The sequence below is a fragment of the Lissotriton helveticus genome, chromosome 7 (assembly GCF_964261635.1).
Source record: "Lissotriton helveticus chromosome 7, aLisHel1.1, whole genome shotgun sequence".
Classification (NCBI taxonomy): Eukaryota; Metazoa; Chordata; class Amphibia; order Caudata; family Salamandridae; genus Lissotriton; species Lissotriton helveticus.
In genome coordinates, this window is record NC_136068.1 from 1,589,920,711 (window position 1) to 1,589,935,930 (window position 15,220).

The window sequence follows — 15,220 nt, forward strand, 5'->3', positions numbered from 1 at the left end:
CCATCTTGGAACGGGTTGGCTGCGAGCTAGAGCCTCGCCACACCCCCCTCGCCACCATCCTATTTCAACTGCCCCCATGTGTCAGCGCAGCGGACGAGCGCAGCGGGCGCGTCGTAGGCGCGCCGGAGTTGCGCCTGAGTTAAGCCCGTCTGCGCCCGTCCGCGGCCGACCGGGGCTAGGGGCGCATTACTCTGTCCCTGTCCTTACGTATTCCCGTTCCTCCCTTATGTTATGCCACAATCCCGCACTTCCCCCACCCGAGTCAGCCCTCAGGCTTGCCTCACTTGGCTTGTTCACTACCCGCAATTCTTTTCCAGAGATTACTACTCCCCGCCCTACTCCCAGGTCCCTGGTTTTGGAACCCAGACCCTGTACTCACTCATTAGCAAGAGCCTCTAACCCCTCTTTGTCTGTGTTTTACCTTAATACCCGGTCCCTGGTCAGTCACCAATTAGACATTTTTTATCTGTTGGAGTCCGAACAACCGGACATCCTATTCCTGACCGAGACCTGGTTAACAGACGACTCCTCCCCTGACATCTTAGCTGCCATCCCCCCTGGATATTACATACTACAAGCCAACCGTGCCTCCGGCAAGGTTGGAGGGGGGGTCGCTGCTATCATTAAGCATCCGATTCGTTTTTCCATAGTGCCTACCACCAGCATCCCCATGACGGATTGCTTGGTACTCAGATTGGAACAGCCAGAGTCCTCTCTTATATGTGCCCTGATTTATCGCCCTCCTCAACCCATGCCCAACTTTCCTGCCCAGTTTGGTGATCTCATCTCTCAGCTCACCATCAATAATTCCAACGTTTTGGTTCTGGGAGACTTTAACTATTGGCCATCGGACATCCATGAATCCCTTGGCTCACTGGCCTTTTCAGACCTCATGTTAGGTCTGAATTGCACTCAGCACATCCACTCGCCCACACATATAAAAGGGCACACTTTAGACCAGGTTTGGACATCTTGCCTGGATATATCTTCCCCTCTTGTCCTGCCATGCCTTTGGTCAGATCATTCTTTAATTACTTTTACTCTGGGGATGCCCCGGCCTGTCATTAAGCCTCAAGAAACCAATTTCCTGGCCCGTAACTGGAATAGGTCAGACCTAAATGAATTTAGTTCTCTCCTTAGTTCCTCAGCCCCCCCCACCTCTGATCCATCCGTCTCCATCGATGTCCAGACATCAAATCTCACTCGTTGGCTTACCTCTGCTGCCGACGTAGTAGCTCCCTTAAAATTAGTTAGAGCTAGACGTTGTCATGACGCTCAAAGGTGGTTCACCGAGGACCTGAGAGCTTTCAAATTAGGCATCCGTCAGGCAGAACGGCGGTGGCGCCGGGGGTATTCCCCCGAGACTAAGGAGGTATTTTCCTCCCTGCTCAAAAAATACAAAACAGCTATAGCCTCGGCTAAATCCTCCTATTTTTCGAATAAAATCATGGATTCTGTAAATAAATCAAAGGACATATTCTCAATTGTAGAGGAACTATCCAACCCAACGAGACTCACAATAGGGCCTCTTCCCTCTCAACACCTGTGTGATTCCTTGAAAAAAAATGTTATAGAAAAAATTGTCAAAATCAAATCTAGCATTGCCGCCCATACCCCGCTTGTTCCCCCCCTGTCTACTGAGCCTATTAACTATCTTAACCCTCACACTTTAACCCTGATCCCCCCCATTTCGACAGCCAATTTTTCTTCACTCCTGCATAAAATTTCCTCTGGTTCCCCTCGCGACTGCTGCCCTCCCTCGGCCCTTCGAGCAGCCTTCACCTCCTGCCCTGAACCCCCTTGGCCCTTATAAACAACTCTTTGGCCACAGGGGAAGTTCCTTGTTCCTTTAAACAGGCCGAGGTGGTTGCCATCTTAAAAAAACCCTCGGCAGACCCCTCCATCTTGAGCAATTACCGTCCCATATCCCTTCTTCCCTTTCTCAGTAAAGTCTTGGAATCGCACGTAACTCAAACACTCAGTACCTTTATTGAGGACTCATGTGTCCTAGACTCCAAGCAGGCAGGGTTCAGACCTGCGCATTCCACGTAGGCAGTTATTCTCTCCGTGATGGACGAACTGCGCAGAGGGGCTGATGTTAACACCCGACAAGCCCTAGTCCTTTTGGATTTATCGGCCGCCTTCGACACGGTCGACCATGGTATCCTGGTCGGCCATGTCAGAGAGGCTGGTATCCATGGGACCGCCCTGGACTGGGTTCAGTCTTTTTTGACGGAACGTCAACAAGCCGTCAGGCTGTCCCAGTTTTCTGCCACTCAGGTAGAGCTGACCTGTGGTGTTCCCCAGGGTTCCTCATTGTCCCCTCTCCTTTTTAATTTGTATTTAGCCCCTTTACTCCGTGCCCTTCGTGGGATGAGTGTCACCGCGTTCAACTACGCGGATGACACCCAGTTGATTTTCACCATTGACTCCTCTGATGACTCTACTTCCATCTTCCAAAATACACTCTGTTTCATCAGCAACTGGATGAGCTCAAACCACCTGAAGCTTAACCCGACAAGACTGAACTGATTCTTGTCGGGGGAGCCTCCAATCCTCGGCAGCCTTCCATCTGGCCTGCCAGCCTTGGAAGCCCTCCCCCTCCAGTTAAATCTGCCAAAAGTCTGGGTGTCGTCATTAGTAATGACCTCTCTATGACTCCCCAGATCAGCGCAGTGGTGTCCGCCAGCCACTTCCAACTCAGGAAAATTCGAAAAATCTCCCGCCTACTTACCACCGAAGCGCTCACGTTAGCGCTACTTGCGTTAGTGATCAGCAGACTTGATTACGCTAACGCATTGTATGTTGGCATTCCTGATTACCAACTGAAAAGACTCCAGCTGATCCAAAATCAAGCTGCCCGCTTGATCTACCACCAGCCGAGAGATCAGCACGTTCGTCCACTTCTACAGAGTCTCCACTGGCTCCCGGTATCCGCCCGCTGTAAATTCAAGCTAGGCTGTATCATTTCTAAGTCCCTCTCTGGCCATGGTCCCTCCTTCATTTCTTCCCTCCTTCATCTCTATACCCCGTCCCGCAATCTGCGTTCATCTCAAATGGCCTTATTATCTGTTCCCAGATTCAAGAGGAAAAAATACGGGGGCCTTAGGTTTTCTTTTCTGGCCCCATCCCTCTGGAACTCCCTCCCACTTTCTCTCAGGCTTGCACCCTCATATCCTGGTTTCAGATCACTTCTTAAAACTTTCCTTTTCACTACCTCATACCTTTAGATCCCGTCTCACATTCTTTCCACCGCTCCCCCAGCACAGCGCCAAGAAACCTAATGGTGTTAGCCGCGCTTAAGAAATTTATTTAACATAACATAACATAACATATATATTTATATATATAAAATATGGGATATAATTGTCCATGGGGAATCTCATCTTTACACACAACATCATGAGGTCAGACATAAACGCTCATCACAGATACCTGGCAAACATGTCAAGGTCTGCAGCTCACACTCATATCATACAGCCAGGGACTGACATTTTTAACCAATGAAAGAACATTGACACAGCCACCTTCCATAGAGTTTATACCTTAATTTAGTCTAAATCACCAGACAATAGGGATATTTAAGCTCCGCTAACAACCCTACATAAAAAGTGCATCAACATTCTTAGGATAATTACGCATTTAAATTCAAAACAATCAAGCAAAAAACATAAAAACAAGCAGGAATCAAATGGGATAATTTAGAACTTGGCAACCTGAAGAAGAAATGGCAACACTTGCAGCCCCAGTGTCAGTGGTTCAACAACAATGAAATCAGAATACATTGCAAAATGCACCAAAGATACTACTGAAGAATAATCAGGAGGGGCGAAGATAGTACTATGCCAAATGTATCAATATTACACCTTAGAGAAATGTTCAATAAATTGCACATGCTAAACAACCCACAGATAAGAATAAGAAAAAATGGCACCTATCTCGTTCCAGCAATAGTGTAGGGTTCTGCTAACATTCATTAAATCTAACATAACATGAATGTATGAGGACATATTCAAGAATCCCGAGTTTTTCGCTTCCCACCGATATTACCACCCACTGTAATGTCATCCAATAACATCAATCAAGCCAATAGACAGGGACAAGGGGCCTTATTTATGAAGGCCTTGCGCCGCCGGTGCGTCACTTTTTCCCATTTTAAAAGTGGCGCACCGGCGGCGCAAGGCCTTCATAAATAAGGCCCAAGATGTTTACTGTTGCCTCTGCTACTAATGTTGTAAGAAACTGTAGCCATTATTTACATAAAAATGTTGCTAACTTTAAACATTTGGATTTACTTGAGTAATCTATTTCTCTCATTTAAATTCCCGAGGTTTTTAGCCACACTTTCCCCACTTAGGCGCTTTCAATCTGGGTTGCACTTTTTTTCTAATAAATTGTTTTTGTTGAAATTTGCTTGAACATGTCATATTTGTAATAGCAGTTAAATTTGCTATATTTACCACAGGGCCATGATACCTCTGAGTGACGCCTTTCACTTGTCCTTATGCTATCATTGATTGTAATACCTTTGGTAACTCGACTATGCAGCAGATCTTCGCATCAGTTTAGCTAAAATAAAAGTATTCTTTGATTATTTGGCTTGAATGGTTAGTAATGATGTAACTATACCCTACCCTTTTATATAGATCTTCTATACTTCATAGGATTCTGGTGTTATACTACATTCGCTTAGTAACTTACTTTAATGTGTCACAGGATACAGACTGAACCGTTTGATGTAAGTGGATATGCCACTTATTTCTCTGAGTTAATCTCCCGACTGCAGAAACCCAACTGTAGTGATGAATAGTTTCGCTCGGTGATAGTGTCTGTACTGTTAACTTGCAAACTACATTTTAAAAAAAAAAGATATTTGTTTGTGTGTGTGCGACAAAGAGGCTCGAGTGAATAAAACCGCTGACCACTCAATGGTCCAAAATACACAAAATGCGTCATAATCTGCGAAAACTGAAAACATCTTAAAATAAGTGGTAAATTGTTTTGTCCCTCCTAAGTATATTAAATAATGTGTTGTTTGCTCTTCCACTGCTGACCTTTTGAAGATTTTCTAGTGTGCATGTCTATGTGTGTGCCTGTATGCCTGTGAATCTGTGTGTGTGTCTGAGTCTGTGGTGTGGTGTACGCTTGTGCATATTGTCCTTATGTCAGAGTGCGCACACCTGTCCTAGTGTGTGTCTTTGTTCACGTGCGTTTGCCCTTTTTCAAGTCCACCTGAAAGCTGTGAATATGTGTCTCTAGGACACCTTTCACCTGGGGGCCTCAGACAGATGGAGAGTGGGTGCTCTCCTCTGAGCTGGTGTTGAGTATCTGCTGAACCTGCTATCATTTCACTCTCAACTGATAGGATTACAGAACCATTGACCGAGCTGGCTGCCAAAGCCTCAGGCCACAGGGCAAGGGTGAGGGCGCTGGACGAGGTCCATGCAGTGAGGAATAAAGGGTGAGGGCGGTCTTACGTGTGTCCCGTGATGGCCATAGTGTCGGGCACAAAACACTAAGTAAGGGCAAAGCAGAACTGTGTTTTTTTAGCATATGGCAAGAAGGCAGTATGGGTCCTCTTCAACCCACTGCTGATCTACCCTCTCCACGGATATTTCACCTCGAGATCCCCCTCCAATGTGTCCCTCTTAAAAGGCACCAACTGGGACTTTTAAGCACTATATAAAAATAGCAGTGGGCTTTTCAACTTCTATGACAACATGTTTGTTTCTTGGGAATGAGTACAGCAGCAGCTCAAACCACGTTCATTTGCTGACAAAAATAATCCTTTATTCGAGTCTGACGTGTTAAAAACATAACCCTCTTATGTACTCCGAATTCTTGTTCTTTCAGATTGTGAATTGCTCTGGACTGGAGGCACCTGCATCGCCTCTCCAGCTGCTAAATCCCAGAGCCTGCGCTTTCAAAGACTCGTGTAGATCTTGCTGTGCCAGTGTTTAATTTGTAAAAAAAGAAGTGCAGGTGCTGAAAATTTTGCCAAGGAGGCCACAGCTCACTTCTTCCTCCGGTGAGCCGCACTTTCAACACTCTCACTGCCTTAGTCTCTATCTTCTAACTTTAATCTGTTGCCTGTCCCCTACGTCTTTGCTCTAAGAGTCTATCTTCTCACCTCTATAATTGTTTTCTACCATCTTTGTCACACCTAGTGTGTTACCTTATTCCCTGCATTTCTGATTTGCCCTCTATTCATTCTACCCCTACCCTCTTTTCTCTTCTCTTTTATCCATGCTCTGCTCTCTCTCTCCCGTCGATCTTGGCTCTTTACGATCACTCTTCTAGCAGTGATTAGCTGTGTCTCCGTTTTATCATTTGTCTGCTTTTTTTCCTTTGTCCTGTCCTCTACACCTTTCATTCTATCTTCTCTTTTCTTGATGCTCTCTTCTTCACATCATGGCTGCTTTCTCTTTGTATCTGATTTGCTTTCCTTTTCTTCTACTTAGCTCTGTCTCATCTCTCTCCTCTCCTATTGTTTCTTTCTCCTCTTTACTCCTGCTCTCTCTCTCATCTATAACACTGCTGCTGCCTGTGACCCCTGTCGTCTGCCTGTACATGTCCCTGCTATTTTGAACTCTGCGTTTTCCTGTTGTCTTTCCTAAAGAAGAGGAAGATGACATGTGTTTTACTTTCTTACCTACACCGAGTGCAAAAACAAAATGTACACCAAATGAAAATTCTTTTTTTGCATATATTAATCAGTGCAGTATAACTGGGTTATTTGCAGAACAGGTAGCTGCTCGAGCACAGCAGGTGATGTCACTACTAGTGCTGCCTGTAATTAGTAGGTCCAGGGATTGCGACGGTATTGGCATCCACTGCTCAGCTTGCTGTGACCCTGTCTGCTACAGCACAGGCATTGTCCCCAGCCGTAATGCTGCCAATGCCAGTAAGTATGGCTGTGGTGCCTACTGGACTCACGCACGCTCAGCAATTACCATGCTGGGGTGCAGCGTACAGATTTTACAGGTGACGCCATGGCACACAAAAGTTGTGTTGGGCCACAGCCGCATCGAGCACGTTGAGTATAGCAGCAATGCAGGGTTGCAGGATATGCTACTCTGGCTACACAGCAAGTGGAAAGTCCACACTTACTTTTGTTTATTCTTTCTCAAGAGCCCTCACTCCCAAGTTCCAAATGCGCTATCGCAGCTTCCTTGCCTCAACTCCGTCTTGAGCCAGCCCCCAGCTACAATTATCCAATGGGAGGCTTAGGCTCAGGTGCAGCACACTCTGGAAATAGAATGCAAGACATAGTTTGTCGATGACTTCTTGTATTTGTGATCGGCGAGATGACATCATCACTAACTTGGTGATACACAATCATGCCTGCCTGGACAGGCGTATGCTGGCCTGTCTATGAACATTTACCAGCCAGAAACCATGCAATGTATGTTATTCTTTTTATTTTGAATTTGAACAATTAATATTGAGACCACCACCTGCAGGGTCAGACATTGTAGCCCCGGCCCTGTGAAAGAAATGCAGGTGCTGAGCACCTGAAAGCTACTGCTCAAATTAAGCACTGTGCTGTGCATGATGGAGGTGGGGGTGGAGGGGCTCTAGCAGTCCTCGTGGAACACCTTGTCAGCAGCCCCTGCACCGGAACCATGGCAGACTAGCAATACCATAAAACCCTCCATACCGGGAGGAGGCCAGAACCCAAAATGGCATTTAAAATGAATGCCTGCAAACCCTGCATGCAATGCTCACTTTCGGAAAAAGTATGCACCACAGTCCCTGGCAGCAGGCCAGAACCATATTGTGATGAAAAATGAGGCTTACCGACACTACAAACAGGCCAGGCCCCCCAAATCATTAACAGTGATATCCAGAGACACCCAGAGCAGGAGTACAGTATCAGAAACGCTGAAGGGCACAGAGACTGGAAGCAGACTAGAACCCCATGGTCATTACATCTGAGGGCCAGACGCTACAAGCAGGGCAAACAATCAAATTATTAAATCAGAGTTTCCACAGCAAAAGTATTTTTTTTTCTCTTAATAAATTTGGTGAGATTTGACGAATCTGCACAAAACTTTCTAAAAGAAAAGTACATTCACTTTAGATCTTTATGACAAGTTTTGTGCAGATCTGTCAAGCAGGGCCACGAAACGAGAGGGGGTGGAATCCCAAAAGTGCCATTTCCAATCTTAATGGCATTATGATTCTTTACTCTTCAGTGCTATTATAACAATTAACTGTATTCAGTAATTACCAGTTTGCTGTAAAGAGCTGTCATTTCATGGGCCCAGGTCTCCCTACAGAAGACCTGCAATAAAAAGAAGCATTAAAGTATACAAAAGTGATGGATGGGATGCTTGAATTAATCTCAGCCGATGGTAATTACTTGGGGCCGCATCCTAATCCATCGTTATTTTGCACACTATGTCACCTCAGTTTCGACCCAGCTATATGCAAATCAGTCTTGACCCTGCTCTAGTCGGAACAGTCCAGCCCGAATTGCCAAGCCATGTCCTCCCTGAGCCAGTACACAATCACTTTTTTGTATACTTTAGTGTGTTGCCCTATGTGTGAAAGTATTGCCCTGACGTGGGTCCCATGCACTCTGAAACTAAGTTGTACCTGGCTGATGAGCCCATAACTAGGGCAAAATCGGTCCTGGGTTGCTTGTATGTAACACATGGATGTTGCATAGAATACTCGATGGGAACCACATTGTTCACTGGACATCGCTGGAGCATTGCAAGAGGTAACAGACATTCATAAATGCAATTGAAATAAGCCCTGAAGAAGTTCCAAGAGGTATGAAACCTGTTGCCTACGGCTACAATCAAAAATGATTTGTAAGGAGACCATCATTTAAAAAAAATGAACTTCATTGTTTTACTGCACCACATGGAAGGGGGGGGGACGTGGCCAAGCCAGCTGCAATGGTGGCAGTGTTTTGCTGAAGCTCCGGGCAGACGGGGATTGTGTCTGTTTCCCAGCGTCGATCCCGACTGCTAAACGGACGTTTAGGGACCGGACCTCACGGGGCATCCAGAACCTTTCAACCCCAGCTGTTACACTGGGGGTTTCGAGCACATCGCAGCCTTTCAGGAGCCCGTCACTGGAGGACAAGATGGCGGCCACCCGGGATCTCGCCGGTCGTCCCAACACCCAGGCATCCTAGAGTGCTCCAGACCCTGCTGCCAACGTGTAGGGTCGGCGGGGCTACGCTAAAAAGTTCGTATGCGGCCCACGCACCCAGCAGCAATCGTCAGCCCACCCGCAGCCGCGGACTGTCACTCCGGGCGGCCCTGAAAGGTCTCGGCCGCGACCACAGAAGTGAGCAACAGTGATCGGAAGCAGTGAGACACGCAACAGCTGAACGAGGTCGGCGAGCGGAGGTGTGCTTTCACACTGGAGGCAAGCGACTGCAAGTTGACCTTGTCCTCCCCTATGCAGTAAGACGCCGAGCCGCCAACTCAGACGAGGTTGACTGCCTCTAACATGGCACCTGGCGCTGGTGACCGGTGAGAGTCTATGGGGAGAGAGCGGGGCACCGGCCAACACTGGACGGATCGGCAGCACCCTACAGGCAGTGAGTGACGGGAGTGAGAACCCCCCACCCCGGGCCGCCTAACACCGGGGGGGTGCCCCTTCACCACCGCCACAGCCCATCAGCACCTATTGCCTGGCCCTAGGATGGCGAAGTGACAGCCCGCTTAAAAACAGGACTGATAGTCTACCCCACCACCGGGCCGGCAACTACCTACTCCTCAATATCACCACAGGGCATGTGGGGCCTAAACTGATACGGGGAGGAGACTGCAACTGCTCCAGGCTATTGGAGGGGCTCATTGCCAAGGACAGTGGAGAGAGAAGGGGGGGATCAGTGCCAGCAACAATGGTCCTCCTGTGAAGACTAATACCTGAAATTGTAATCCAACATCACAAAGCCATGGAATATTGGCTCTTTGAGCAACACTGAACATGGAGGAAGCCTATACATAAGGAGAGATAAACAAAGCCCTTTACACCCCCACAGTGTAACCTGCGCAGTGCCCGTCGGAGCACACAACTGAGTGGGGGTCGCCTTCAGACCGACCGGCGGAAGCACTCGCTGGGGAGCGCGCAACACCTAGAACTTACCCCTGAAGAACCAGCGGCCCCACAGGACACATGATTCTCCCCAACCCCGCATGTGCAGACCCGAGCACGACAGTACTGTTCCGGTGCCACGATGGGGAAGCCTAGAACCACACAGACCACAACGGTGCCGGAGACCGCACCCGAAAACATGCCACAATCCAACGCGGGGTCCACACTGGCAACGACTTCCTCTGACATGTCCATATCGGACAAGCTTGACCGAGTATTAGCAGCCATTGAACTTTCTTGAGTGTCAATGGAGGAGAGGCTTGGCACTTTGACGACCGTCATCTCCCTAATCAAAGATGACCACCGGAAACTAGCTGATAGAGTCAACGAAGGGGATAAGATCATGGCGGACTTGCAGCCTGCAATGAAAGACCAGCAGAAGACGATTCGGGATGTCCTAAACCACCTGTCCATAATGAGGAGCGCATGGGAGACCTGGAGGGCCGGTCCAGAAGCTGTAACATACGGGTGCTTGGATTACCGGAGGGGATTGAGGGACAAGACCCAGTGGGTCACATGGAGGCATGGCTGAAGTCCTTTACCCCAGCTGCGGACAGGTCAGCCTTCTTCTCCATTGAGCGCGCTCACAGAGTCCCAGCGCGCAGACGCCAACCCCGAGCACCCCCGCAACCGATGCGCGTGAAGTTTCTGCATTTTAGGGATCGGAATGCTGTGCTCAGGGCCGCTAGAAGAACGGGCACCCTCCGAGTCGAGGACAAGCAAGTGGTGGTTTTCCCAGATTATGCGAGGGCAGTGCAGCAGCTGAGATAATTATTTCTTGAGGTTAAGCGACGGTTGCGGGCGAACAATATCCAGTACTCCCTTTTATTTCCCGCAAGACTCAGAATTGTCCACAAAGACTTAACCTTATTTTTCACTTGTGCGGAGGAGACGAGAGACTGGGCGGACATGCACTGCCCGCAACAACCCAGATCAGGAATGGAACGCGGACAGAGGAACAGAGCGCCAAGACCCAGAAAACGCAACCCCAATAAGGGACACAATGCCAGGGACATTCTGGCAAGGAGCCGTTTGACTCCCCTGATCTAGAGCAGATTATGCACGAGCGCCGGGGCGCTCTCCGGGCCGTATCGGCATTGCAGGCTTCTATGCCCTCTGGTGACTTGGACAGACCCCCGCGTCTGTTTTACTTCGTGGGCGAGGAGGACAGTGACTGAGCGTCATCCAAGGGAGATTCCGTCACCCTGCTGCAGGTCACCGCACAGACAGCAGATTTCATGGGGTAGGATTCACGCAGGGGCACGGCACTGCAACCGTAGCGAACCCCCCGCCCACACATACACTGGTAGGTCTCTCATACTACTTGTACACAACGGACCAGCAGCAGTCAGGGACCAAATGATGCACATTGATCCTTCCAGTACCCATCTATGGATCACCGTCGCATACACGAACCACCACCCCAAGATAGTTGTTTGTTGACACCCTCCTTCTTCCAGAGCGTCAGTTTGGACGTATCACCCCCAGCGATAGGTGCCCAGTATTGGGACTATTTCCGGACCCCAGTTCTTAGCTTACCCACCCCTCTCACCATGATCTCTGGTTACTCCCCAGATATGGGGCAGGGGCACACACATACATTCCCAAGTAGTTATGCACATGACACTCACTGGCTAGTGAAAGGAGACTCCCCTCTCTTGGTAATAGAACGCATCCACGACCCAAATTCAGCTCCACTATGGCACATACGGACTTCCAGTTCTTAACCCTCAACGTGCGGCGGATGGACACAGCCCGGAAGCGTTATGCGATATATGCATACATCAAGCGACAGCAGGCACAGATCATATCCCTTCAGGAGACCCACCTCACTGGAGAGGAACTGCGCAAACTTCAAAAGAAATGGCGGGGCACCTTCTGCGGCACGACCTACTCCGCTTTCGCGAGAGGAGCGCTCATTTGGATCCGGCCCGGAGTGCCTTTTCACGAAACCGGCAGACGAGTGGATCCTGAGGGCCGCTATGCGCTATTAGACGGGTTGCCGTATGGGCTGCCCCTCCTTGGAGGCAGTGTGTACGCCCCAAATGAAGACCAGACACCGTTTTTGGGAACCCTGACAAGCATGTTAGCGAGATTCACACAGTCCCCATGGATACTGGGTGGGGACTACAATTGCTCCCTGGACCTCACACTGGACAGATCCTGCCCCCCTGCGCGCGCTCCCCAACCCATGCACAATCAGCCACATTTCACGCCTGGGCTGCCCACTGGTCCCTGGTGGACGCATGGAGGCACACACCCGACCTCCAAACTATGCTCATTTCACTTGATACCACACGACCTACGAGTCCATCTGGACCATTTTATGTGTACACAGTCTCTCATTCCCAGCATCAGGCACTCGGACTACTTGGACAGGGTAATTTCAGATTATGACACGCACACTTTAACACTAGGGTGGCCACCCCCAGCGCCTCCTATCCCCTTGTGGCGCCTCCCCAGGGACTGCCTTCTGGACCCAGTGTTCAAACACGAACAGTCAGAAACCATTCAACACTACTTCACTGAAAACACAGGCACTTCATCGACAAGGACCCTAGAATAGGACATATTCAAAGTAGTCCTACGAGGAGCATGCGTCAGACAAATCACAAGAGTGAAACAGACACTAGAAAGGGCAGTGCAGACCGCGGAACAACAAGTAGCTAGGGTCTCTAAAACGGCCAACGGGAACTCCCCCCCAAACGAGTGGTGGAGGCCAAAACCAAATATGAAGAGGCATGCGCTGATCTGCGCCGGTATAATTTCCGCTCGTACACCACCAGAGTCCACAGCAAAGGTAACCGCGCAGGCGCCTTATTGGCCTGGCTCGTGCTTCAAGACGCACACACAACCGATCGCTAGAATTCGAAATGCTGCGGGGGAGGTAGTCTATGCGCAAGCTGATATCTTAGATGCCTTCCATGACTACTATGCCATGCTATATAGAGAGCTAACTCCGGATGGGGGGAACACATCCGGAACATGTTGACATCACGTACTATAGTCCAACTCACGAACGAGGAACGCAAGACATTGGATAACCCGATCACGCCAGGGGAGATCAAATCTGCCATACACAACCTGACCAAAAACAAGGCACCGGGTCAAGATGGGATCACGATGGAACTCTATTCCACGTTCTCCCAGCAGTTAGTCCCGCAGCTTGCCACAGTCTTTCGGGAGGAGCTAGAAGCGGGACTCCTCCCTCAATCGATGCGACAATCGGTATTGGTAACATTCCCCAAGCCCATCTGGGATCCTCTGCTCCGAGCTTCCTATCGACCCATAACCCTCCTGACTACGGAATGTAAAATCCTGGGAGGATCCTGGCAGACAGATTGACTGATATATTCCCCAGACTAGTGCACACAGATCAAAGTGGATTCGTCCCTGGAAGAATTACTTCCCAGAATATACGGCGACTGTTCCAGGTCCAGGACGGGGTACGGGGTAAGGTCCCGAGGGCAGCGTGCCTCAATCTGGATCTGTTGAAGGCGTTCGACACCCTGGCGTGGCAATACCTTATTGGCGTACTACGGAGGGAGGACATGGGATCCCAATTTACGGCGTACATCCGGCTATTCTATACGGATCTCACCACAAGGGTCAGAATAGGCCGCTCCGTATCTTCTCCCATCCCGATCATGTGTGGCACCCGACAGGGATTCCCCCTGTCCCCTGTCATCTTTGCCCTCGCTATGGAGCCTCTGCCGGCTAGGCTGCGGGAGGTGGGCGAACAATGGGGCATCCCTTTCAGAGGCCGCAGACATTGTGTCTACCTGTACGCGGATGATCTCCTTATCTACGTTAGAGACATTGCAGCGGACCTCACCACCCTCTGGACCACACTTGCAGACTTTAAAAGAGCTACGGGACTCCAGGTGAATTGGCAGAAATCCTCTCTCTACTCCCTACATCAGAACAACCCGCATAGGGAGATACATATATGAGATGCCACGCTAGCATGGGCGGGCGACGCCCCGCGGTACTTAGGTGTCAGGCTCTATCATGAGCCCCGGGACCTCCTGGAGGGCAACCACTATCGGGCCCTCCGGAGACTTAAGAGCCAAGTTGCTTTCTGGCGGACCCTTCCCCTGGCCCCCATTGGGAGGGTAGCCCTATGTAAAATGAACATGGTTCCCCGGCTTCTATATTACTTCACCAATATTCCAGTAGTCCCGCCACGGACCTTCTTCCAGGAGCTCAATTCATTACTAATTTCCCTGATTTGGGAGAGGGGCCGCAGCAGAGTGGCCCTTTTGGCCCTGCAGTTGCCCGGCGATCAGGGAGGGAAGGGCGCCCCATCTTTCGAAGCCTATTTTCTGGCGGCGCAGATGCAGTGGATATTCGCGGTGGCCGCAGCATCGCAACCTTGGGGAAACGGTGTCCCGGGACAGACAAATGACGTCCCGGTGCTGACCCAAATGCTCCTACCAGCCACCCAACCCGATCCAACCCATCCGCTGCTGGTCAAAGCATGTCCAAGGGGGCACCATTGTATTCCCCATTTCTACCATTGGCTGGCCTCCCTAAGGGGCGTGGATTCTATACCGCTGGAGAGCTTAGAATCTGGACCGAATTCCAACTTACTGAAACAGAGGCCCTGTTCTCCGACGGCCAGTTGCATAGGCAGCTGATGGCAGACTGTGAACAGACCTGGGACCTCGGGAGCGGGGAGCCCAAGACTCACCCGGTGCTGCACACACTATTACGCATGGGGGCGGGCAGACACCACATCACATGGATCTACAAATCCATTATGGAACTCACACAGGTGCCGCTAAACCGGTTACGGCTCCGCTGGGAGGATGATTTCGGACGCGCCCTTCATGATCGTGAATGGCGGATGGCCCTAGAACACCATAAAAAAGTGTCCCGCAATCAAAGGTTAAAAAATATCCAGTTTAACGTATTACACCGACCTTATCTCACACTGGCGTGGTCAAACACTTCTACCCGACATCCCACTTTGACTGCCCCCGATGTCACACCCCGGAAGCCACATTTGCTCATATGTTTTGGTCATGCCCAGTGATACAACCCCTCTGGGCGACGGTGCACACCACCCTGCAGACAGTCACAGGTCTCACAGACT

At 49.8% G+C, this 15,220-nt stretch overlaps 1 long non-coding RNA gene across 1 annotated transcript in view; it reads left to right on the forward strand.

The window, feature by feature from the left end:
* Positions 1–5,996: 5,996 nt before the first annotated feature.
* The window catches only part of LOC144767560 (uncharacterized), a 310,361-nt gene continuing 301,137 nt past the window's right edge, over positions 5,997–15,220 (forward strand). Inside the window, exon 1 of the long non-coding RNA XR_013598260.1 lies at positions 5,997–6,028. This is a non-coding gene — a long non-coding RNA (uncharacterized LOC144767560). The remainder of the gene's footprint in view (positions 6,029–15,220) is intronic.